The sequence below is a fragment of the Myotis daubentonii genome, chromosome 14 (assembly GCF_963259705.1).
Source record: "Myotis daubentonii chromosome 14, mMyoDau2.1, whole genome shotgun sequence".
Lineage (NCBI taxonomy): Eukaryota > Metazoa > Chordata > Mammalia > Chiroptera > Vespertilionidae > Myotis > Myotis daubentonii.
In genome coordinates this window covers 25,975,358-26,002,807 of record NC_081853.1, presented here as the reverse complement: position 1 = coordinate 26,002,807, position 27,450 = coordinate 25,975,358, and the positions used below count along the sequence as shown (strand labels likewise).

The 27,450-nt window shown below is 44.0% G+C and overlaps 1 long non-coding RNA gene across 1 annotated transcript in view; it reads left to right on the top strand.

Moving 5' to 3' along the window:
• LOC132215452 (uncharacterized) overlaps positions 1 to 27,450 on the top strand; it is a 53,230-nt gene that overhangs the window by 21,374 nt on the left and 4,406 nt on the right. The gene's annotated exons all lie outside the window — the stretch shown is intronic.

The window sequence follows — 27,450 nt, the reverse complement described above, 5'->3', positions numbered from 1 at the left end:
ATTCTGCATAGACACTGAATGGCTTGGGAAAGCTTAGTATCTTTAGCATAATGTATGGCTATGTGATTTTATAGTCTGGTTTAATATCATTTGCAAGAGGAGGTATAGTAGCGTAGAAATCAAGAGACTTCGTTCCCAGTTTTGACATTATTATGTCATGCTTTGAGGGTTAAAGTATGTTTTCTCACCTCTAGGCTTTTTGTTATTTGCTTTACACAGACCTCAAAGGATTGTTGAGGATCAGATGAGAACATTTGCATGGAAGACTATTTTGTTGATATAAAGCAGTGGTTTTCAACAGGTGTCCTGCAAGAATTTTTAAAACAAGCAATACCTAACTACTCAGGGGCACTGACCTCTTTTCCCTTAGATTGTCAATGAAAAAATGACAATAGCTAACACAACAATAGCCATCCAGTGTGAATGCCCTGTCTTGAACCATAAATATGTAGGTCATACAGTGGAGTTGCATCTATTGGCCATATTGCATAATAAGGTTATGTCTGATTGGTTAATTCTTGGTACCAGAAATCTTTATATACAAACTAGAGTTCTGGTGCATGAAATTTGTGCACGGGTAGGTTCCCTAGGCCTGGATGGTGATCAGGGCTGATCTGTGGGGCAACAGGCAGGGTGATCGGAGGTCCTTGCTGGCACTCACCTTGGCTGTCCTGGTGCTGCCTGCTTGCTGGCCCCGCCCCCTACCCCCTGCCACCGCCGCCGGTTGCCTCCCTCTGCAGGGCAGCCAGCGGGGCGATCAGGGGGCCCCCGCTGGCACCCACCTTGGCCGTCCTGGGGCCTGCAGGCTGGGGGCAGCTTCTGCGTTGAGCGTCTGCCCCTGCATTGAGTGTCTGCCCCCTGGTGGTCATTGTGCATCATAGTGATTCCACTGTTGGTCAATTTGCATATTAGAGTTTTATTATATAGGATATAGGCACCTGATTTTTTAAAAAGTCACTTTGGAGCAAAACGGGTAGGTAATTACTATTATTCCTTTTTGGAAACTAATCAAAATTATGTCTATTTTTCAGGCATGCGGGAGACAACCAATTATGTGTCTCTCTCACATTGATGTTTCTCTCTGTCTCTCCCCCTCTCTTCCACTCTCTCTAAAAATCAATGGAGCCTTAACCGGTTTGGCTCAATGGATAGAGCGTCAGCCTGCGGACTCAGTGGTCCCAGGTTTGATTCCGGTCAAGTGCATGTACCTTGGTTGTGGGCACAACACCAGTAGGGAGTGTGCAGGAGGCAGCTGATCAGTGTTTCTAACTCTCTATTCCTCTCCCTTCCTCTCTGTAAAAAAATCAATAAAATATATTTTTAAAAAAAATCAATGGAAAAATATCCTTGGGTGAGGACTAACAAAATAAATAAATAAATTAATTAATTTTTAAAAAGTTGATTTATTTTATGTGATACTGAGAAAATGTAAGTTTGAATGGTAAGGGACCATTTTATACAGTCTTATCAGATACTGTTTTGAAGAGAAACCTTATTTGTTTATTGTTTTATGCATTTAAAAATATTGAGTGGTACTGTGTTCTGAGCACTGGGAAAGAAAACTGACAAAAATACTGTCTTCTTAGAGCTTATCCTATATAATAAAAGCCTAATATGCAAGTCAACCGAACGGCAGAATGACTGGTGGAACGACCGGTCGCTATGACACGCACTGACAACTACCAGGGGGCAGACGCTCAACACAGGAGCAGCCCCCAGCCCGCAGGCCCCGACGGGCAGTGGCAGGGTCTGGGGCCGGCGAGTCGGCGGTGCCAGGCCAGCCAAAGCGGATGCCAGCAGGGGTCCCCCCCCAACACCCTGCCAGTTGCCCCTCAGAGGGAGGTGGGAGATGGGTGGCGATGCTGGCGAGTGGGCGATGCCATGCCAACCAAGGTGGGTCCCAGCAGGGGCCCCCGATTGCCCCACCGGTCACCCCACAGAGGGAGGCGACCAGTGGCAGCGGGGGCAGGGATGGCGAGTGGGCAGCTCCAGGCCAGACAAGGTGGATGCCAGAGGGGGGCCCCCGATCGCCTTGCCAGTCGCTCTACAGATCAACCCTGATCGTTGGTCAGGCCTAGGGACCCTACCCGTGCATGAATTTTGTGCACTGGGTCTCTGGTATCTTACCTAATAATAGACAAACATGGCAATTGACCATACCTTTGCTACTCTTCCCATTGGCTAATCAGCGAGATATGCAAATTTACTGCCAACAAAGATGGTGGCCGGCAGCCATGGAGCTGGAATGAGCAGGAGGCTTGCTTGCTCCAATGATGGAGGAAGCCAAGGTTCCCCGCCTGCCGTGGCTGGCTCTAAACTACACTCAAAGCAACAAAGTTTCAATTATAGAAGGTAAATAAACCCCAGGTACCTGCTTTCAGCCGGCTGTGGCCACGGAGTTGGAGCCCAGGAGGCTTTCCCTCCCACCCGCCCTGGCCGGCTCTGAGCTCCACAAAGGCAACAAAGTTTCTTTCTTTTGTTTTTTTTTTAATTAAATCTTTATTGTTCAGGTTATTACAGTTGTTCCTCTTTCTCCCCCCGATAGCTCCCCTCCACCTGGTTCCCACCCCATCCTCTGTCCTTACCGCCCCCCCCCCCCTGTCCTCATCCATAGGTGCACGATTTTTGTCCAGTCTCTTTCCGCACGCCCCACACCCCTTCCCCCCCCCCGAGAATAGTCCACCCCCTTTCTATGCCCCTGATTCTTTATATTCACCAGTTTATTCTGTTCATCAGATTATTTATTCACTTGATTTTTAGATTCACTTGTTGATAGATGTGTATTTGTTGTTCATAATTTGCATCTTTACCTTTTTCTTCTTCTTCCTCTTCTTAAAGAATACCCTTCAGCATTTCATATAATACTGGTTTGGTGGTGATGAACTCCTTTAGCTTTTTCTTATCTGTGAAGCTCTTTATCTGGCCTTCACTTCTGAATGATAGCTTCGCTGGGTAGAGTAATCTTGGTTATAGGTTCTTGCTATACATCACTTTGAATATTTCTTGCCACTCCCTTCTGGCCTGCAAAGTTTCTGTTGAGAAATCAGCTGTAGGTAACTGACTTTTTCTCTTGCTGCTTTTAAGATTCTCTCTTTGTCTTTTGCTCTTGGCATTTTAATTATGATGTGTCTTGGTATGGTCCTCTTTGGATTCCTTTTGTTTGGGGTTCTCTGCGCTTCCTGGACTTGTAAGTCTATTTCTTTCACCAGGTAGGGGAAGTTTTCTGTCATTATTTCTTCAAATAGGTTTTCAATATCTTGCTCTCTCTCATCTTCTGGAACCCCTATAATTCGGATGTTGGTATGCTTGCAGCTGTCCCAGAGGCTCCTTACACTATCTTCGTATTTTTGGATTCTTTTTTTCATTTTGCTTTTCTGGTTGGGTGTTTTTTGCTTCTTCGTATTTCAAATCTTTGACTTGATTCTTGCGCTCCTCTGGTCTGCTGTCGGGTGTCTGTATAATATTCTTTATTTCAGTCAGTGTATGCTTAATTTCTAGTTGGTCCTTTTTCATAACCTCGAGGGTCTCACTAGATTTCTTGAGGGTCTCACTATGTGTATCGGCGGTTTCTAGAAAATTCTTGAAAAACCTTAAGTGTGGTTTTGAACTCTATATCCAGTAGTTTGCTTTCCTCCATTTCTGTCATTTGTGACCTGTTTCTTTGTCTCTGCATTTTTTATGCTTCCCTGTGTTGATAGAGTGTCTTTCTGTGCTAGGTGTCCTATAGGGCCCAGTGGCTCAGCCTCCCCAATTACCAGAGGTGGACACTCTTGGTGCACCCCTTTGTGGGCTTTGTGCACAGTCTTGTTGTAGTTAAGCCTTGATTGTTGTAGGTATCACTGGGAGGAATTGACCTCAAGGCCAGTTGGTTGTGAGAATCAGCTGTGTCTGCAGTGGGAGCACTTCTGTGCTGGAGACACCCTTCTGGGGCAAGACTTGCTTCAGTGGGGCTTTGGTGCTCACTGAGTCTGCCCCCTGAGGGTGTCCCTTATGGATCTGAGGAGTTGTAATCTGGATAGCCCCACTCTGACCACTGGGTACACTGGCTCTTGGATCTCTAAGGAGGTGCTAATCTAGCCTCTGCCTGAGGCTACCCAGCAGGAACCCAGCTGTGAAGCAATGCAAGTTGCTGTTGGGTTTTGGGCCTTCTTTTGGATGTTCTGGGTTTCTCTGACCCAGCTGCAGTTTGTTAGGTAATTTTCAGATTACAAAGGGCCAGGCCTTTCATATGCAAAAGCCTCTGGGCACAGCTTGGGTGGGGCAGGGTATCAGGGGATCAACAGGGTGGAGCAAGCAGCTATGGCTGCTCCTCAGTCCTCCCCTAAGAGGCCCCGCTTCTCAGTGTCCCAGTAATCAGTAATTGCTGCAAGCACATCTGAGAGAAAGCCGCCATTGAGTTTCGACCCATGCCAGACAGTGCAGTTTCTCCAGTATGAGTCTGGGTCCCCAGAGATTCGCTCGGAACTGGAGTTCAGAGCAGTCAGGAGCTTGAGACTCCCTCCTGATTGAAAAAGACAGCTGTGTCCTCAGCTGCCAGCCCTTTCTGCGTGCACTGCGTCCTCAGCTGCCAGGCCTTTCCGTGTTCGCTGTGTCCTCAGCTGCCAGCCCTATCCGCGTGCGCCCCGTCCTCAGTTGCCAGCCAGTTGCCAGCTGCACGCGTGCCTCTGTACCTCTGCACTTTACTTCTGCACCTTCTCTGAGTCTCAGTGTGCTTTTCTCTTTCCTTCTAGTTTTAGAATTTCCACTCAGCCAGCCTTCCTGTGGTTCTGGATTATGTCCGTTTTGTCTTTTTGTTGTATTTTTGAAGTGGTTGTGCGAGGCAGCAATTTCCGGTGTTAACCTATGCCGCCATCTTGGTTTCTCCACAAAGTTTCAATTATAGAAGGTAAATAAACCCCAGATACCTGCTTTCAACTGGCTTTGGCCACTGAGCTTGAGCCTTGGGTTGCCCCTGGCGATGTAGGAAGCCAAGCCCTGGCGGGCTCTGAGCTCCACTCCAGGCTACAAAGTTTCAATTATAGAAGGTAAATAAATCCCAGAATAAACAAAAAGAAAAAAAGGAGAGGCTGGGAGCTTCTGTCGCTGGGGAGGCTTGGCCAGCCTGAAAACGGCCCTCAACCCTTCACCCAGACTGGCCAGGCACCCCAGTGGGGACCCCCCCACCCTAAAGGTGGTGTGGCCAGCCTGAAAACAGCCATCAGCCCCTCATCCAGGCTGGCCAGGCACCCCAGTAGCACCCCAGTGGGGACCCTCACCCTGAAGGGCAAACCAGCGGGCCCCCACCCATGCACCAGGCCTCTATTCTATATAATAAAAGGGTAATATGCAAACTGACCCTAACAGCAGAAAGACTGGGAATGTCTGGTGGTTATGACACACACTGACCACCAGGGGGCAGACGCTCAATGCAGGAGCTGTCCCCCTGGTGGTCAGTGCGCTCCCACAGGGGGAGCTCTGCTCAGCCACAAGCCAGGCTGACAGCTGCCAGTACAGCGGTGGTGGTGGGAGCCTCTCCCTCCTCCTCAGCAGCGCTAAGGATGTCCGACTGCAGCTTAGGCCTGCTCTCCACTGGCAAATGGACATCCCCTGAGGGCTCCCGGGCTGCCAGAGGGATTTCTGATTGCCAGTTTAAGCCCAATCCCCCGGGGAGCGGGCCTAAACCAGCAGGTGGTCATCCCCCGAGCGGTCCCAGACTGGGAGAGGGCACAGGCCGGGCTGAGGGACACTCTCCCCCTTCCCACCCCATGCACAAATTTTTGTGCACTGGGCCTCTAGTATTATAATATATATTATACGGAGAGATAGACTAGACAAGATAAATAGGTAAAAATGCAGCTTTTTAACCTATGATGACAAGTTCCAATGAGAAAAGTAAAAACAGGAAAGAGGAATAGGACATATTGAGGGGAGGGATTGCGTATTCACAGACAGTCTTACAGATAAGGTGACATTTCAATAAAGGCTTAAAGAGGTGAGAAGAGATAAAAGAAGAGCATTCCAGCCATAGCAAAAGGCAAGTGCAAATGTCCTGAGACAGAAGTTTGCCTGAGGAATGGCAAGGGTCTGGGAGGGTGGGTACTTTTATTGTGGTGCCTTATGCAAATACTTTTTAAACTTTAATGTGCATATGAATTACCTAAGGTGTTCTTGTTAAAATTCAGATTGTAATTTTGTAGTTCTGAGGTGGGGTCCATTTCTAATAAGCTCCCAGTTGCTGCTAGTTCTGTTGGTCCTTTTCAGGACTTTAGCTTTTATGCTTAGTGAAATGGGAAGTCTTTGGAGGGTTTTGGGTAGTGGTATGATATCTGATTTCCATTTTGACATTATCATTATTCTGGCTGTTGTGTTGGTAATGGATTGGTAGTGGAATGGGCAAAGGCAAAAGTAGTAACAGCAGTTGGGCTACTGCTGTAATCCAAGTGAGAGAAGATGACCATTTCCACTAGGGGTAGCAGTGAATTTGGTGACACATGGTATGATATTTTTCAGGTAAAGACAACTAGCTTTGCTGATAGATTGGATGTGTGCTGGGAAGGAAAAGATGGAGTTCAGGATGAGTTCCTGGAAGAATGCCATTGCCGTTTATTGAGATGGGGGAGCCTGAAAAGAATAAGTGTGGAGGGAAAGAACAGTTCAGTTTTGGACATATTACCTTATAGATGCCTATTAGACTTAGTAGAGGTGTTGCATAGGTAGTTGGGTTTATGAATCTGGAATACAGGAGAAAGGGTCCACTGTTGTCAAATAGAATATATTTAAAGCCAGGAACCTGGATGAGATCACTAAGGGAGTGAATAGAAACATAAGAAAGAAGAGGTTGAAAAACTTAGTTAACTCTGGAGTAGATCAGAATTTAGAGGTCCTTCCCCCCCGCTCCCCAAACTTGTCTTTCTTTAAGACAAGTCTTTCAAGAGCATAATTTGGGACATATTATTCTCAAGGATTGTTGGAGAGTTTATAATTTTATATAAATAATAAAATGTAAAGCTTGCTATAATATATAAGAGTTTGTGTGTTATAACTAGGTTTAGTCTTTACCTCTGTCACTTGTGTGCAGTGGGAAATTTAATGAGATTAATTTTCACATCTGCTATTGGAGACAGTATCTACGTTTTAGAGTTGTATATACTGGAAATAATTTATCCTAAGCTTAATGCTTGGCACAAAGATGACATATATTTCATAAAATTAACGCTAATTATTTTTAGTAACTATTCTGACAACATTGCTCAAATTTTTGGGTCTTCATATATGTGCAGCAAGGTAAAGTGAGACATTATATCAATAAATCCATTTGTAACTCCAAGCTTTACAAATATACACTAGGAATGAATTACTGGTGTGTGTGTTTTTTTCCATACCACAACTCTTTCTGTTGTAATTAGCTAGTTAATATTAATAAAGGAAAGAAAACAAAGGGAAGTCAGACATTGTAATCCTGGTCACCTGGAAGCTTCACCAGGAAGCTACATCTTCACATAGCATTGTTCCTACTAGGGGATTAATAGTCCTTTCTTTCCCCTTCCTGGACTGGATTGTTGGGGCGGGTTGGGGATGTGGGGGGAGAGAGGAGAAGGAGATAGGCACATGCACTGTAGAAGTGGTGGGGCAGGGGAGGTGCTTGCCTGTCATCAGTCTAGCATGGGGAACAGTGGATTGGCTTGGGGGTAAACCCCAGCAAAGCTCTGGAAATCTTGGAAAGTTAATTGGTTAGTTTGAAGAAGCTCCTGTTAAAATCCCAAAGAGTTCCCTCTTTCTTGTCCTCCCTTTCTCCGTGCAGGACCTACACTCATCGTGCATTCACACATTCTCTCTCCATAGCTAGGTGGCGTTGGCAAGCGCATAGCCCATGGCCGTGCTGACTCCACACGCACGATGCTGGACTTTAATATGAAGCAGAAATTGTGAGCAGTGGCCTTTATTCTGACCCTGCTGAAGGACACATTCCGTGGCAGGACAGAGGGAAATGGGACATTAAAAACCCAGGGGTTTATTTCTACCCAAATAGATATTACTCATCCTCCCCTGAGAGTCTCAGGAAATTCTTTTCCATGTGATGTTGCAAGAACTCCACTTCCACCCATGATAACCAATTGTCCAATTCTGTAACACTGAGCTTTTGACAATTCAATTCTCTATCTACCTGTAGTTAGTGGCAGATCCTACAAGTTAAAGGGCTCCGTTCCACAAGACTGCCCCCTTTGTAGATGCCAGTTGCAAGTCCTGGGCCACCTGTGCTTTGCAACAAATTCTGGCTTCTCTACAAATTCGGGGGGGGGGGGGGAGGTGGGCTCCCAACCCCCTCCTCAGATTTGATAATTCCCTGGGTTGACTCACAAAACTCAAAAAACACTTTATGTTTACAGGTTTATTATAAAGGACACAACTCACAAACAGCCAAATGAAAGAAATGCATAGGGCAAGGTATGGGAAGCTTCCATGCTCTCTCTGGTCCCACACCCTCCAGTACCTAAGAGTGTTCATCATCCAGAAGCTCTCTGAACTCTTTTGTTTAGGGGATTTTGTGGAGGTTCCATTATCTAGGAATGATTGGTTAAATCAATGGTATTGATGATTAACTCAGTTTCCAGCCTCTCCCTTTCCCAGATTGGAGGCAGGGCTTGAAAGTTCCAACTTTCTACTCAGATGCTTGACTCCTTTGGCAACCAGTTCCGTTCTGAAGCTATCTCGGAGGCCACCCAGAGTCGCCTCACTAGCTTAAACTCAGGTATGGTTGAAAGGGATTTTTTTTCTTTCTTTCTTTTTTAATCCTCACCTGAGGATATTTTTCCATGGATTTTTAAATATATTTTTAAATTGATTTCTGAGAGGAAGGGAGAGGGAGAGATAGAAATATCAATGTTGAGAACATTGATCAGCTGCCTCCTGCACGCCCTCTACTGGAGATTGAGCCTGCAACCTGGGCATGTGCCCTGACCAGAAATTGAACCATGACCTCCTGGTTCATAGGTCAACGCTCAACCACCGAGCCACGCTGGCTGGGCTTTCCATTGATTTTTAGGGAGAGGGAAAGACAGACAGAAATATCGCTGTTAGAGAATCACATTGATTGGTTGCCTCCTGTATGCACCCCAACCAGGGCCCAGACTGGGAAGGAGCCTGCAAGCTGGGGTACGTGTGCTTGACCAGAATTGAACCTGGGACCCTTTGGTCCGTAGGCCAATGTTCTATCCACTGAGCCAAACCAGTTAGGGCGAAAGGGATTTTTTTGAATAAAAGAAGAGACTTATCCCTCAGGAAATTCCAAGGGTTTTAGGAGCTCTGTACCAGGAATTAAGGATGAAGACATATATTTCTTACTATATCACACTACTTTTACATAAAACTAGATCTTGATTTTTAGAGCAGAGGGCTGAGTTTAGAACATCAGTATTGAATTCCCTCTAGGTAAGCGGTCGCCAACCTTTTGGACCTTATGGACCACCAGTGGTTCGAGGACCACTGGCTGGCAACCGCTGCTCTAGGTCATTGATATGTTTTTTTATTAGGCCACGGTGCTACAGTTTTGATTCTTGGTAATGTAAATAACATTTGTTTTGAGATCCTTAGATGAAAGGTGCCATATTCCTGAGGGGTCTTTATCAAATTTCAGTATTGTTTCTTTTTCTGCCTAGACTTTTGTCCTCAGATGGCTGTACTTTAATCCTGTGACAGAGCTAATTCTTTAGTGGGATGTGACAAAAACAGATCATTTTCCCAACAGGATAAGGCTCATTTGTCTTAAACTATTGGCTCATGAAACTTGGGTAAAGATGTCTTTTGATGGTCTTAACTCTTTTTAATGGTAAACAACAACATGTGCATTTTTATAGTTAGGACAGGAAGGGTCAATTATTTGGAATTCCAAATTCTTTTCTACTAAACAAGTTTTTTTCCTCTGTTTATTTTAACATGCTTGTTAGAGATGTGGATACTGTCGTGCTCTAATACAGAAATTTCTTTAGAGAAAAATGTAAGTTTTAAATTAATATTTTAAATGTTTTTGAGCATCTCTGGGATGTATCATGATATGCAAGAGTGGGCACTGGTCTAACATAGTGCCTAGCACTCAGTAAATATCTGTAGCTCTTCTGGGAATTAGAAGCTTCATTTTCTAGCCTTTGCTACCAGTACCTGTATGACCTAATTCTAATCTCTTTTCTCATCTTTAAAATCATTAGAATCCCTTCTAGCTCTGATTCAGTGATTTAGTTCATTCTTAGGCTCCCCCCACCCCCCACCCCCCCTTTTTTTTAAAGTTAGTTTCAGTATGGCCTTGAAGTCAGTTTCTTGAAAACAGAATCACCAGATAGGCTGAGTGGCAAATGTTGTTGTGAAATAATCCATTCTCTGGCTTCAGTTATTTGCTTGGTTATGTATGTGTTCTTTCTTTACTCTGGTAGAATTACATTAGATTTTTTTATTCATATTAGATTGGGACTAGATACTTATCAACAAGCACATTTCTTAGCACCTACCCAAAGAGGATGGAGTGGGAGTGAAACCCAAAAAATCGACATTTGTGTTACTTGTCACTACCAGAACCAATAAGTAGAGACAAGGATTGAAGCTTTATGGGTGGGTGCTATATTCAGATGACTGGTGATCTGAGAAGATGGTGGGTAATTTACCGTAAACCCCATCTTACATGTCATCTCAAGTTGACCTTTTTTATAAGGAGAAGAAAAGTGTAGGTGAAGGGTTTGGAACTGAGGAAAAAGTAGGTAAGGGGTTTGGAATCCAGGGAAAAGGCTAATCACATAAAAGCTGCAGTCTGGTGATTTTCCTAGCATCCCTTCATCTGCTGACAGGTGATTCTTTAGCTGTGTCTTGGCAGCTGACATTCTCTCCCTGGAGCGCAATGGATCGCTTGCAGTCCTCCTGGGACACCAAGGTTCCTGGAGCAATAGTTTTCTACATGCATTAATTACCAAGTTTATTAACTATGTAGCTAACTTCTTGAGTTCCCACCATCAAGAGCTTCATGGAGTGACTGATCATTTTTCTAGTCAGATATCCCTAAATGGTACCATGTGCAGTATAGTTCAGGTTCAGAAAAACATTATTTAATCCGTGTGTGTTTTTTACTGTTGAGATAGGTTTAGAAAAATCTGACCAGTTGACCAAATTTTTCAAAATGTTCATGTATTTTCTCCATGTTTTAAGTAGTATGTCACGTTTCGACAATGAATTATAGTTATACTGAAGAAGTGTACTGTTATAAATGTCAATTTTCTAATCTGATTTTATTTAGAGTTTGCTTAATTTCTTCCTGTACCTAGAGAATTTGCATTGCTCGTTCAAGGATTCTGAAGTAACAGTTGCCTTTTTCTTTTTTACTTTGCAGAAATGTGTTTCTTTTCCAGTGTTTTAGTAATTAGGTTTTTCTTCCTGAAATGAGATGATAGACTTGGCCATTTAAAAAGTAAAATAAGCCCGAGCCGGTTTGGCTCAGTGGATGGAGCGTTGGCCTGCAGACTCAGGGGTCCCGGTTTCGATTCCAGTCGGGGGCATGTTCCTTGGTTGCAGGCACATCCCCAGCAGGGAGTGTGCAGGAGGCAGCTGATAGATGTTTCTCTCTCATCGATGTTTCTGACTCTGTCCCTCTCCCTTCCTGTCTGTGGAGAATCAATAAAATATATTAAAAAATAAAAATAAAAATAAAAAGTAAAATAAATTTAAGTTTAAGATTGATGTCAATGTTTACAGTCCCCCAAATTTTTCTAGGTGGTCTAATATTTGCTAGTAAAATGAAAAACAAAATAATATACTCTTTTTTTCTGGTATATGGCAATGTGGAGGCAAAGGATGATTAGGAAGCCAAAAATCCAAGATACATATATTCAGATCTACCATTGAATTAGTAAGTATTCATTGAATGCTAACTGTGTGCTTATTATTGTTATGGACTTTGATATGACACCTCTCTTCAGGAAACTTTCCAACGTAGAGGAAAACAGCTAATTTTTGAAGGCCACTCAATTTATATTATGTAAATTCAAAGAAAGGAGACAATCGGTGAGTGCTGAAATGGTTAGAGGAGGATTTGATCTGTGACCTCTATTTTTTTTAAAAATATATTTGTGATTTCAGAGAGGAAGGGAGAGGGAGAGAGATAGAAACATCGATGATGAGAGATAATTATTTTATTTATTTATTGTCTAAAGTTTTACATATGTCTCCTTTTACCCAGCTTGACACCCCCCACCCCCCACCCCCCTGAGAGAATTATTGATTGGCTGCCTCTTACAAGCCCCACACTGGGAATTGAGGCCACAACTTGGGCATGTGCCCTGACTGGGAATCGAACGTGACTTCCTGATTCATAGGTTGACCACTGAGCCACGCCAGCCGAGCTGTGACTTCTATTTGCATAAATGTTGCAAAAAAGGAATAACATTGCAGGTATGAAAAATAACATGAAAGCATGGAGACAAATTAATCTTATATTGTGTTTCTGCATTCATGAGGCTAGCCTAATCTATTTGTTGACATTTCAAGCTTAGTTGATTTTTTTTTTAACCAAGAAGTGAGATTTATTGGGGGACATTAATGTAACAGTCATCACAAACATAAATATTTGTAGCACTTTTAGAATTTAGTATACCTTGTCTTGTAATTTGTTTCCTTATAATTAGCTTTAGTGAGAATCTCTATTGCTAGAAAACTTTATTTAGTATATATTATGAGGATTTTTATGAAAAATAATTAGGTATTGGGTAAGTATAAAAAAATTAAAAATTTCCTGCTTAAGCAGAGTTTACAGGATCTGCCAATATTTGAAGAATTTTTTCCATTAGCTTAATTGTCTTTTTAAAATTTATTTTATTTTATTATTGACAGTATTATAGATGTCTCTTATTTTCTCCTTTTTGCCACTCTTCACCCAACCCCTGTCCCACCCCAGGTCTCCCCCATGTCGAGCTTAGTTCTGAGTAAGGTCAGTTTAAGATATAAAGGATGGTCCTGGCCAGTGTGGTGCAGTGGTTAGAGCATTGGCCTGTGCACCAGAGGGTGGCTGATTCAATTACAAGGGTACATACCTGGGTTGCAGGTCTGATTCCCACCCTGGGGTGTTAGTGGGAGGCAACCAATTAACGTATCTCTGTCACATCCATGTTTCTTCCCCCCCCTCCCCCAAGCCCCTTTCCTCTCCCTTCCACTCTTTCTAAAATCAGTGGGAAAATATCCTCACTCCTCAGGTGAGGTTTTTTAAAAAAACATATAAAGGATGAATTTTGAGAGGTAGAGTTGAAATGAAATGGGGAGGTTCCCCCCCCCCCCTAATTTATAGATAGAATGAATTGGAGGGGGAAGAGACTTGCATAAGTAAGGACTATTGGAAGTATCATATTGTAATTTTGGAATAAGAGGAAAGAAGTGTCCAAAAATAACTTTTCCTGTCCTATTGTGAGAATAAACATCTGTAAAAACATTGTTTATTGATAAAGATTGCTCTATCAAAACATTTGTTTTATCAGAAATATTTCAAGTTTCAAACTGAAACTTTAAAAAGTCAGTAGAGTGTGGCAAACCTTTATTTTATGATTTTTTCAGCAAATAATATTGAATAAATCCAGTATATAAATTTTGGGGTTTTTTTTGTAAATAATGCAAAGTGTATTGAATTTCTGATATTCCTTGGGTCTGTGAGCCCAGAATTCTGTCTGTAGTAAATAGTAAAAATAGAACTGTGGGCCTTTGTATCCTATTAGAAGGCAAATGATGACCTTAAAGCATAAAGTGCATTTATTTCATAAATCTGTGTTTTAAAAAAATCAGTGGGGCAAAGATCAGGTTAGGGCATCAGGGCGCCATAATAGTGGGTGTATTTCATTTTGATATGCATATCCTATTCTGTTATTGATTAAGATCATGAGAGTCCATAAACTATGGTGTGTGGTAATTCTGATCTCTGATATTAAGCTTCATATGGTAACTCCTAAATCTGCTTCTGTAGTCTAGACTCCCTACTGGTTCTTGAAACCTAATGTCTCCCAACCAAATTCTTTAGCATTTTGCTATGATCTCTTTGCATTCCCATATCCCTATTCTTACTCTAGTTTTACTTATCTTAATTAATGGCTTATCATTCACTTAGCTAACTAGTCCATGAAACTCGAGGTTATCTCTGATTTCTTCATGTTCCTGGCCTTTATGTTGATCAGCAAATGTATATTTTACTTCTGAACTGTTTTTTCTTCATTGAGCTTTTAGGATGTTCATTTGTTCACTCATTCATTCATTTCATTTATTCTGACACATTTATTGAACACATAAATATGTGCTAGAGCCCTAGCTGGTTTGGCTCAGTGGATAGAGCATCAGCCTGCGGACTGAAGGGTCCTATGTTCGATTCCGGTCAAGGGCACATGCCCGGGTTTGCAGGCTTGATCCCCAGTGGGGCGTGTGCAGGAGGCAGCTGATCAATGATTTTCTCTCATCATTGATGTTTCTGTCTCTCCCTTTCCCTTCCTCTCTGAAATCAATTAAAAAAATGTGCTAGACATTGTACAAGGTACTAGGGATATAATGGTAAATAAGACAGATGTTTCCTGCTCTTGTAGAGCTTATAATCCAAGCTTTCATCATTTCCCCTGCATCCTTTTTGAGGTATTGTGATAGCCTTTCTTATTTTTTCTGGTTATAATTCTAATACATACTTATTTTAAGTGCAAGGACTATTGTATAATAATCCTTGCTAAATGTATAATATTTCAGTATTAAATGTATAACACTGAAAGTGGGAGACTTCCAATTTTTTCATCCACCAGATACCACTTAGAAAAAAAACAACTGGTATCATTTCTCTAGATTAAAAAAAAAGCATAACCAAAACTTTCTAATGCATCACTTAGTCTTTCCTTTCTTTCCTGTCAATTACAAATGCTAACAGAGTATCTTGAGTTCTAAAAATATTACTTTTCATAAGAGTTTATGTAAAACAAGAGGCCCAGTGCATGAAATTCATGCATGGGAGGGGGGTCCCTCAGCCCAGCCTGCACCCTCTCCAATCTGGGACTGCTGGCTCCTAACCGCTCACTTGCCTGCCTGCCTGACTGCCTCTAACCCCTCTGCCTGCCTGATCACCCCTAACCCTTCTGCCTGCCTGCCTGATGCCCCTAACTGCTCCCCTGCCAGCCTGATCACACCTAACTGCTCCCCTGCCGGCCTGATCACCCTAACTGCCTCTGCCTTGGCCCCCGCCATTGTGGCTTTGTCTGGAAGATGTCCGGTCTAATTAGCATATTACCCTTTTATTAGTGTAGACTAGAGGCCCAGTGCACAAAAATTTATGCCCTGGGTGGGGAGGGGGATCCCTCAGCCTGGCTTGTGCCCTCTCTCAGTCTGGGACCCCTCAGGAGATAACGACCTGCTGGGTTAGGCCTGCTCCCGGGTGGTAGAGGGCAGGCCCAATCCCTAGGTGCAGCCCCTGGTCGGGCTCAGAGCAGGGCCGACTGGGGAGTTGGGGGGCCGCCCCCTATCATGCACAGAGCAGGGCGATTGGGAGGTTGCGATGCCACCCTCAGTCACGCTCAGGGTAGGGCCAATTGGGGGGTTGGGGCACCGGCCCCTGTCACACTCAAGGCAGGGTCGATGGGGAGGTTGCGGCACCACCCCGTCACGACAGAGCAGGGCCAATCAGGGGGTTGGGGAGCTCCCCCCTGTCACGCACAGAGCAGGGCTGATCAGGGGGTTGAGGAGCTCCCCCCTGTCACAGAAGAGGGCCGATAGGGGAGTTGGGGCACCACCCTCTATCACCCACAGAGCAGGGCTGATCAGGGGGTTGGGGTGCCGCCACTGTCACACTCAGGGCAGGGCCGATGGGGAGGTTATGGCTCTACCCCATCACACACAGAGCAGGGCCCGTGGGAGGGGGGTGGGGCGCCGCACCCTGTCACACACAGAGCCGCAGGGCGATCAGGGGGTTGGGGAGCTCCCCCCTATCAGGACAGAGCAGGGCTGATCAGGGGGTTGGGGCGCCTTCCCCTGTCATGAACAGAGCAGGGCGGATAGGGAGGTTGTGGCCCCGCCTCCTATCACACACAGAGCCGCAGGGCGATCAGGAGGTTTGGGCGCTGCCCCCTGTCACACTGGTCCCGGTGCCGGGAGGCCTCTCGGCTCCACTGAGCCCGGTGCTGGGAGGCCTCGCAGCTCCGCTGATCCTGGTGCTGGGAGGCATATTACCCTTTTACTATATAGGATAGAGGCCTGGTGCACAGGTGGGGGCCGGCTGGTTTGCCCTGAAGGGTGTCCTGGATCAGGGTGGGGGTCCCACTTGGGTGCCTGGCCAGACTGGATGAGGGGGTGATGGCTTTTTGCAGCTGGTCACACACCCTTCAGGGTGGGGGTCCCCACTGGGGTGCCTGGCCAGTCTGGGTGAGGGGCTGAGGGCTGTTTTCAGGCTGGCGGGTGACTGAAGCTCCCAACCACTCCTTTTTTTCTTTTTTCTTTTTTTTTTAATTCTTGGCCAGCTTTAGCTCTGAGGCTCAGCTGCTGAAAGCAGGTATCTGGTTTGTTTGGGTTCTATAATCGAAACACTGTTTCAACTCTAGCTCTGAGATCCCGGCTGGCTGAAAGCAGGTTTCTGGGGTTTTGTTTAGCTTCTATATTTGTAACAATGTTTCAAACTGCAAGCTCAGAGGACGGCAGCGGCAGGCGGGGAACGTTGGAGTCCTCCGTCACTGGAGCAAGCAAGCCTCATGTTCGCTTCAAGCTGCCTGGCTGCCGGCCGCCATCTTGGCTGGCAGTTAATTTGCATATCGCCCTGATTAGCCGATGGGAAAGGTAGTGGACGTATGTTAATTACCATGTTTCTCTTTTATTAGATAGGATGAGAGGTTACAATTATAAATGATCCTTAAGGTCCTGTAATTCTTTGATTCTGATCTTTTAAAATGTCTTGAAGCTGTTAATGGTTTGCTGAGATATGGGGGATGGTTTTTAGAAAGTTGTGATTTTAGCATTTTAAAACTTATCCCCATTTATAGAGGCAGCTGTGGTAGAGTAATCAGGAGGTTTAAGTTTCAGCTCTTCTACTTGTGGATTGTGTGACCTTCACCATGTCACTTAAGCCTTATTTCCTCATCTATAAAATCTATCTATTGACCGTACCTTCGCTACGCCTCCCATTGGCTAATCAGCGACATATGCAAATTAACCACCAACAAAGATGGCGGTTAATTTGCATGCTGCAGGCAGGGCGGGACAGCGCGTCATCGGATCTGGTCGGGCCGCAGGCAGGCAGGCTCCGGAAGCCCCAGAAGCCGCCAGATATGGCAGTAACTCTATCAGTAAGCACTCTGAAAGTCAGTGGCATAAATGCACCAATTAAAAGACAGATTATGAGCGTGAATCAAAAAACAAAACCCACTTTAAATATAAAGACACATATAGATTAAAAGTAAAAGAATTAAGCTGCAGCCTGTTTGCTCAGTGGATAGAGCATTAGCCCGTGGACTGAAGGGTCCCAGGTTAGATTCCAGTTAAGGGCATGTACCTCAGTTGCTGGCTTGATCCCTAGTCCCTATAAGAGCATGTGCAGGAGGCAACCAGTCAATGTGTCTCTCCCTTTCCCTTCACTCTCTCTAAAATTCAATGGAAAAATATCATTGGGTGAAGATTAACAAAAACAAAGTAAATGGATTAAGTAACATTAAAGAGATTATAAGAAAAATATATCCCAAATTTTGTTAGTTGTATAATGGTTATGTTTAAATTATTACCACCTAAGAAATTGGGTGAAGGGTACAGATAATATGCTGTAGTATTTTATAGTTTTTTTTTTACATGTATGAGATTATTTCAAATTAAAATATTAAAAAATTAAAAATTAATAAAATATTAATTGAAATGTGTATGCATTACATGAAAAATCTCCTAATTGCTTTTAGCATAATTTATTGTGCTAAAATTTACAAGGGTTCAATTAAAAAATATCTTAACTCTAAAAAAAAAAAAATCTTAACTCTAAATGATATAATAGAAAATACATAATAGTGCAGTTATAAGCACTTATCTGAAAATAAAAATTTAAAGAAGTGAATTTAAAGAAGGGATTAGCCAAAGAAAATATATGCACAACCCATGAACACAGACAACAGTATGGTGATGGCCAGAGAGAAGTGGGGGGCAATATATGCACAACCCATGAACACAGACAACAGTATGGTGATGGCCAGAGAGAAGTGGGGGGCAAGAGCTGGGTAGAGGGGGCAAAAGGGGGGAAAATAGGGACATCCTATATCCTATCTAATAAAAGAGAAAAATGGTAATTGGCGTACGAGCTACCCTTTTCATTGGCTAATCAGGGCTATATGCAAATTAACTGCCAACTAAGATTGACAGTTAACTGCCAACAAAGATTGGCAGTTAACTGCCAACAAGATGGCGGTTAATTTGCATATGTAGGCATAATGCAGGGAGGCGAAAGGGAAAGCAGGAAGAAGCCCCCTGCCACTGACAGTGATCGGAAACCCAGGGGGGAGCTAAGAGCTGGAGGGCAGGGCAAAGGCGGCCCTGGGGCCACCTTTGCCCTGCCCCCCAGCCATGATCGGAGAATCAGGTGCCTTTTCTGCCCTGGCCAGTGATAGCAGGAAGTAGGGGTGGAGCCAGCGATGGGAGCTGGGCACGGTCGAAGCTGGCAGTCCCGGGAGCTAGGGGTCCCTTGCCTGGGCCTAAAGCGGAGCCCACGATCGCGGGGCCGCTGAAGCTGCGGGTCCCCGCTGCCCGGGCCGGACGCCTCAGCCAGAGGCGTTAGGCCTGGGCAGGGGCGGAGCCTGCAACCACAGGGAGCTGGGGGTCCCCTGCTCAGGCCTGACACCTCTGCCAGAGGCCTCAGGCCTGGTCAAGGGGCCAATCCAGTGATTGGTGATCAGAGGGTGATGAGGGTCAACTCCTCTGGCCGAGGCATCAGGCCTGGGCGGGGGGCTGAGCCGGGGATTGGGGGGATATGATGGTCCCCTTGCCCAGGCCTGAAGCCTGGGTCAGAGGCATCAGGCTTGGGCGGGGGGTGGAGCAAGCGATCAGAGGGAGATGGGGGTCCCCTGCCCAGGCATGATTCCTGGGCCAGAGGCCTCAGGCCTGGGCGAGGGCCAGAGCCAGTGATTGGGGAGAGATGGGGGTCCCCTGTCCAAGCCTGACACCTTTGGCGGAGGCGTCAGGCCTGGGAAAGGGGCCGATCCTGCCATTGGAGGGTGATGGGGGTCAACGCCTGAGGGCTCCCAATATGTGAGAGGGGGCAGGCTGGGCTGAGGGACACTCCCCCCACACACACACCCAGTGCACGAATTTCGTGCACCGGGCCCCTAGTAATAATAATAAAAGGCTAATATGCAAATTGACTGAACGGCAGAATGGCCGGTTGCTATGATGCTCACTGGCCACCAGAGGGCAGACGCTTAATGCAGGAACTGCCACCTGGTGGTCAGTGCACTTCCACATGGGGAGTGCCACTCAGCCAGAAGCTGGCTCATGGCTGGCCAGCGCAGAGGTGGTGGCAGGAGCCTCTCCCACCTCCGTGGCAGCACTAAGAATGTCCAACTAACGGTTTAGGCCTGATCCCTTGGGGGCCTAAGCCTTTAGTCGGACATCCCCTGAGGGCTCCCTGGCTGCCAGAAGGATGTCTGACTGCAATCTTAAGCCTGATCCCCCGGGGAGTGGGCCTAAGTCAACAGGTGGACATCTCCCAAGGGGTCCTGGACTGCAAATGGGCGCAGGCTGGCTGAGGGACCCCCACTCGAGTGCACAAATTTTTGTGCACCAGGCCTCTAGTCTATATATATAAAAGCCTAAGCGACCGTTTGACTGGTAGCTATGATGCGCACTGACCACCGGGGGCAGATGCTCAACACAGGAGCTGCCCCCTGGTGATCAGTGCGCTCCCACAGTGGGAGTGCTGCTCAACTGACCAACGGGTGCCAGACACCAGGCTCATGGTGAGTACAGCTGTGGTGGCTCAAGCCTCTCCCGCAGACACTCCTCTTGCATGCCTCTCCCCATCCGGACTGGGACTGGGATCGGACCGGCATCAGGACCGGCATCGGAACTGACTGGGCACGAGCCTGCAGCCGCTTCTCAGTCATGGGCCTGCCGGTATCACTCTAGGATGGGCGTGTGGAGACCACAGCAGAGTGGCAGCGAGCCTACTGAGTGGTGGCGGCGGCAGGCGCAGTGGGGCCAGGATGAGCAGGAGCAGTGCTGCGCCTGGCCTGGGCTCAGGCTCTTCCCTGGCCACCTGCCGCTTCACGCACTACTACATTCCTCGAGGGATTAGGACTGCTGGTTTTGGCCAATCCCCACAGGCCAGGCTGAGGGACCATTGGGCCTCTAGTGTGAAATAATAGTAAGAACCTCATAGGAGTGTTGTGAGGATCAAATGCGTTGATGTGTTAAGAAGTATTTGAAACTATAACATGCTGTACAGATGTGAGGTGGTGCTATTAGAGGTCTTTAAATCTATAAAGAACAGCAGTTTCATATTAGTATTAGCTTTTGTCGTCAATTTACTGGCTCTTCCTGCCTCCTATAAATTTGTTTATAATTAGGCTCAATTGGTGATTTCCTTTTTTCACTAGATTGAGCCAAAAACTGTGAGTGGCACATAGAAATTAAGTTTGTACCAGGGTAATGAGAAACACCTGTTGCAGCATTATGCATGGGAAGATGCTGCCACCACTGCCTATATAGGTATTTCCTAAAATACGTGTTTTATGTTGTGCTTATTGCATACTAGGCCCTGTTCTGAGTGTTTTATATTTCAATTTACAATCTTCCTATATAATAAAAGGCTAATATGCAAAATGTCCCCTTGGGAGTTTGACCAGGAGATCAGAAGTTTGATCGCTCGTCGCTATGATGTGAGCTGACCACCAGGGGGTGGCGTGGAACAAGGCAGTTGACCAGCGGCAGCGGGTGCTGAGGGAGCGAAGGGAGGAGGTAGGGAGGCCAGTAGGCAGGGAGGCGGGAACCTGATGGCCCCTGATCACTGGCCAGGCCTAGGGACCCTACCCATGCATGACTTTCGTGCACCAGGCCTCTAGTAACTCTATAAGGGTGAGTACTATTATAACCCACGAGGAAATTGAAGGTTAGCAAATTACTTCTATGGTTGTAATTTGGTAACCTAAACCTTTTCTTTTGGATATAGCTCAGGCTTGTTATGGTTGCATTTCACACATGTGCACTTGACACATTTGTATTCTAACCACATCTTTGCAAATGATTACTTCTGTTAGCTTTCAGCAATTGGTTTTTGTAAATTTTATCTTTGACTTCCTCTAGAAGTCACGGTAAAAACAAAGTCAAAGAAAATCAAGAAAATACAGTAATGTTTAGTCCGTTTGACTTTATTTTTTAGCTATCTCCCCCTATTATCAGTGTGCCATTTTTGGCCCGTATTCGTAGTCTTTGCATGTTTGGTACTGACAGCTAGGTTTTCTTTTAGTCAACTAAGATTGGAGTTGATATGTGTTCTGAAACTTAACTTCGTACATTTACTCTTCAGAGTTCCTGTAAGAATATCTTGATGGCTCAGGGTCAGAGTCATATTCATGTTTTGCCTTACTAGCTGCTACTAGTTTCATGAATCAACTAGTTGGGGGGAAAGTTAGATAATTTCACTGGAGACAGAGTTAAAATTCGAAAGTCCAAGGGCAGTTAATGTTTATTGGATTAGTTAAAAAAACATTGCTTTATTTGGGAACACATCTTCATTCCTATCTATCCTTGTCTCTGTCCCCTGGCAACCAGTGATCAGTTAGTTCTCCATATCTAGTTTTGTCACTTTGAGGATGCTTTATATAAATGGAATCATATAATATATAATCTTTTGAGATTGGCTAAGCATAATGTCCTTCAGCTCTATCCAAGTTGTTACATGTATCATTATCATTAGTTCCTTTTTTGAGTAGTGTTCCATGGTATGGATGTACTAGAGTTTGTTTAAACATTCACCTTTTGAGGGACATATGTGTTGTTTCCAGTTTGGCGTATTACTAGTAATGCTGCTATGGAATTCGTGTACAAGTTTTGTTTTGTTTGCTTTGTAAATTGATTTTTAGAGAGAGGGAAAGAGAGAGAGAAACATCAATCAGTTGCCTCCCCTGACTGGGGATCGAACCCACAACCTGGATATGCATCCTGACTGGGAATTGAACCTGCGATCTGCCGGGAGCCGGTCCATCCTTGCTGTTTCAAGGGACCTGGCATATATGGCATACTTTTCTTAATATGTTTGCTCACCTTCTTGGCGCTGTGTTTTAACCAAAGTCACCTCTCCGAGAAAGGTTGAATCCCCAGGTAGGGATTTTCCCCTGAAGTTAGGGAGGGAATAAAACCCCTCAACTAAGTGCCAGGCGGGTAATTAATCCCTTTAACTACGAACAATCATGCTTAAACTACATAATCTTTTCTCCCTGGAATGGAGATAAGAAACGCCCTAACCTTTGTAATAGAGATTGATAGGATTGAATCAACTGGTATAAATACAGTTGTAACAAGACAGAAACACTCAGAACTCAGAACACAGAACTCAGAACACAGGGCTTGGAAGACAGGACCAAGAGAGACAGAGCCTAGGCACAGAACCTACACAGAACGTTCTCTAGAGACAGAAGAACTTCGCTGGCGAGAGCATGCTGGAGGATCCTGGACAGGGACTGGCCTCGGAGTTTTGAGGCAAAGCCTGGCGAGAGAGCATGGCAGGGGATCCTGGACTGAACCTGACTGCGGAGATTGGCAGGAGAGCCTGACTAGAGCCTGGTGACTGGACCTGCCTGGAGAACCTGGACAGAACCTGACTGGAGAACCTGAGCAGACCCTTGAAACAGCAAGGATGGACCGGCTCCCGGCAGCGATCCTTCGATGCATGGGACGATGCTCCAGCTGAGTAACAAGGCCAGGGCTCAGAAGCATGCTATTTAATAGAATCAACATAGACAAAATTAAAAACAGCCCTCTGCATGGTATATTGTTATCTATTTATCCTAGCTGGTTTATAATTGATGAAAGGAACACATCTGAATATTTTCTTACTCTTTCACCTTTAAAAATTAAAATATATTGAATTTTTGTTGTATTGTCTTTTATAACTAAGTTGCCCTCATTTCTATTCAGCAGTTGTTTGTTTGAAGGGATTTATGTGACAACCTTTTAAAATTTACCCTGCTGGAAGTTTGATACACTCAACTGTCAGCTTTATTTTTCTTTCCACAAAAGCCAGAACTAGGCCTACAGGAAGGAAAGGAAACATATGCTGGAGCCAAAGGCTGGTGCTGTATAGGCCCGTGGGGGTGCATATTTACAAGCTTTGCAGTTGGTTGGCCTGGATCTGTCAAAACACGTTTGGTCAACTCTGGCTGTAAAACAGTTTGTTTATGTGATTCTGAATAGTGATTCCTGGGAATGAATGTATTATGTGTATAGTTTGGAAAATTGTTGTATAACTTGCTTGAGGAGAGAAAAAAACACTCTGAGAAACCCCACCTGTTGAACAGGTCTTAGGTTCACTGGTTTAATTTTATGTGAATGCTCTCCAGTGATTAAACCTTTACTTCATCTCAGCAGCAAATGCCAGTATTTTGGATGCAAATTATTTCATGGAAGGGACTTTGTGTGATAGAAAGACAAAATGTGAAATTACATATCTATACCTTAACTCTAAGTAGATTTTTTTTCCCTAAGAAGATATTATTAATGTCAGTATGTTAGCATAAAATAAGCTCTCTTGGTTTCAGGGACGCATATCGGGGGGGAAAGTGGGATTCTTTTCTAATTTCTATTGATCCAGCTAGGATGTTACAATGTCTTATATTTTTAAGACACTCAAACATTTGTTTAGTTGAATTTGGGAACGGGTAGACAAAGGAATAGGACATTCCATATTTGAGTAGTGCAAGTAGAAGAACATGAATTCAAGAAGAACATGAATTCACCTGAAACTGCAGGAGCAGGGCTCAGCAAAGGAATAATGCCTTTTGCCAGCATTTCCTCCTGGGAGAAAGTTAATCCTCCAGCCCTCCCTCTAGAGCAGCGGTTCTCAACCTGTGGGTTGCGACCCCTTTGGGGGTTGAACGACCCTTTCACAGGGGTCGCCTAAGACCATCGGAAAACACATATGTAATTACATATTGTTTTTGTGATTAATCACTATGCTTTATGTTCAATTTGTAACAGTGAAATTGGGGGTCACCACAACATGAGGAACTGTATTAAAGGGTTGCGGCATTGGGAAGGTTGAGAATCGCTGCTCTAGAGCCAGACAATTCAGCCCTAGCTTGTTTGGCTCAGTGGATAGAGCGTCGGCCTGCTGACTGAAAGGTCCCAGGTTTGGTTCTGGTCAAGGGCACATGCCTGGGTTGTGGGCTCGATCCCCAGTAGGGGGCGTGCAGGAGGCAGCCAAACAATGATTCTCTCTCATTGATGTTTCTACCTCTCTCTCCCTTCCTCTCTGACATCAATAAAAATATATTTTTAAAAAAGAAAAGAAAAGTAAAGCCAGTTAATTCAGTTCCTCCCTGCATGTCCCTAGTGCCTTTCAAGCTGCTGCCCCAGGATTGGAGCTGGAGCTCAGAGCAAGCAAGTCCATCATCGAGTAAATTCCTCCATAGGCCCTTTCAGAGAAATGCTTGGAGCTCTGCAGCCCTCTTTCTCACTCAGCCTCAATCCCTGCTGGTTTTCACTGCCAGAAGTTATGGCGATTTCTCTACCTGGTACTAGAACCCAGGGCTAGGACCCTTCATTCCTGGTGTGGAGCTGGGAGCCCTTGCTCCTCAGGAGCATCCTCCAAAGACAAGGTTATTCCTGCCATTTTTTAACCGCCCACAGATGTGTGTGAGATCAGCTTGTTTCACATTTCCACCCCTCCTATTAGTCTTGTTGTGGCTTCTTCTGTATATCCTTAGTTGTAGGACTTCTGTTCAGCTAGATTTCAGGTGTTTCTCAATGATGCTGGTTCTATAATCTAGTTGTAATTTTGATGTGGTCATGGAAGATTGCCAGTACTATGTTTCCCTACTCCGCCATCTTGACTGGAAGACATGTAGCTTTTCTTAACTCTATTTTATTTATTTTGTTGTTGAACTTATTGGGGATACATTGGTCAATAAAATTATATAGGTTTCAAGTGTACAATTCTATAATACATCATCTGCACATTGCATTGTGTGCTCCCCATCCAAAGTCTGGCCTTCCAACTGTCCCATCCTCAACTCGTGAATGTACCTCAATCAGATTGAGGACGTTTTTAGCAAAAGGCCAGCTTAGGAGTACCCTAATTAAGTTAATAACAATGTACCTACCTATATAGTTTAAGTTTAAAAAATTTGGCTCTCAAAAGAAATTTCAGTCGTTGTACTGTTGATATTTGGCTCTGTTGACTAGTGAGCTTGCCGACCACTGCACTAAGCCAAACCGGCTAGGGTAAGAGCTTTTATTCTTGGTAGTTCATGAGCTAAGTCAGAAAACTAAAATAAAGGATTCAGTTCTTCATTAGCTGCCTCCTTAGATTAGATTTTGGGATGCAGAACAAAAATTGCAGTTTTTTACAAGATCATGAATAGTATTAGAAACAAGGCAGAATGATCCAGCATCTTTCTTGTGGATATTCTTCAGGAATGGTGAGAGAAGGGTGGGGAGGCAGAGAAGACAAGGCAAAACCTATTAGTGCAAACCCTGGATTTAATTTGTGGTTTCCTGAAAATGAAGTTAAATTAGCAAACCTAATGCATTGCTGTCTGAGTTTATTCCTACATTTGCATTATATGCATAGGATTCATAGGTCTCAAACATTTTAATTATTTTCATGTGTATACAGACATACCCAATATAAACTCTGTGTGGATGTTAAATTATGAGTAGTCCATATTCCAGTGATGGCGAACCTTTTGAGCTCAGCGTGTCAGCCTTTTGAAAAACCCTAACTTAACTCTGGTGCCGTGTCACATATAGAATTTTTTTGATATTTGCAACCATAGTAAAACAAAGACTTATATTTTTGATATTTATTTTATATATTTAAATGCCATTTAACAAAGAAAAATCAACCAAAAAAATGAGTTTGCGTGTCACCTCTGATACGCGTGTCATAGGTTCGCCATCACTGCCATATTCTGTATATCTGTTATACAAAGTGTACAGTAAGTGTATCTTCATTTAGTCCTAAATTCATGACAGTGTTGTTTTTACCTGCATTGTTTTTCTAGATTTCTGTATGTTGTTCATAGATACCCTATATTAAGGTAAAGGATTTCCTTTCGAAGTTTGGTGGGTATATTTCTTATAAGTAGATGTGTCTTATTATTGTATATTCCTAATTCTTCTTTCACTGTCACTGTCATTATACATTTTACTACATATGCTAGAAATGCCCAATGTATTGTTACTGTTTTAAACTCATCTTTCTGAGCAATTAAAAATATGAAAAAGAAAAGCTTCTATTTTACTTTCATTTATTCTTCATTTATTTTTGTACATCCAAGTTTCTGATCTGTACCATATATTATATGCTTTCTGCCTGAAGAAGTTCCTAATATTTCTTAAAGGGTGGTTCTGGTTGCGTTGAATTCTCTGGTTTGTTTGTTGATCTGGGAAAGTCTTTTTAATTTATGAAGGATATTTTCACTAGATATGGAATATTGGTTGGGCAGTTTTTATTCTTTCAACATTTTATTTATTTAAAAAAATTTAAAATTTTTGATATTTAGAGGAAGGTAGGGATAGAGGGAGAAAGAGAGAGAGAGAGAGAGAGAGAGAGAGAGAGAGAGAGAGAGAGAGAGAGAGAGAGAGAGATTTCTCCACTCATTTATGCATTCATTGATTCTTGCATATGCCCAGACCAGGGATTGAACCTACAACCTTAGTGTATTGGGATGATGCTCTAACCAACTGAGCTACCTAGCCAGGGTTTCTTTCAACATTTTAAAGTTGTCACTCCACTCATTATCTTGTTACTTACAAAGTTTCTGACAAAGTTTATTATAATATTTATTCTTGTTCCTCTTTATATGTTTTACCTTCTCTGGCTATCTTTAAGATTTACTCTTTGCTTTTCAGCAATTTGAATATGATATACCTAGATATGTTTTTGTTTTGTTTTGGTATTCAGTCTTTTTTTTGGTGTTGGTGTCTTGTCGCTAATTTTGGTAAGTTCTCAGCCATTCACATATTTCTTCTTCATTCTCTCTTCTACTTCTGGCATTATACTAGTAAATATGTGTATGTTACATGGTTTGATATTTTCCCACAGTTCTTATATTTTCTCTCGTTTTATTTTCCTACTCTTCTTTTTTTTCTTTTCTTTACATTTCAGTATGGGTAATATCTATTAGCCTATCTTCCAGTTCACTTCCTCCCTATCCCTTGAGTTGTTTCAAGTCTACTAATAAGCTTGTCAAAATTAGTTTTTACATTCTGGCCAGGTGGCTCAGTTGGTTGGAGTGTCATCCTGTACTC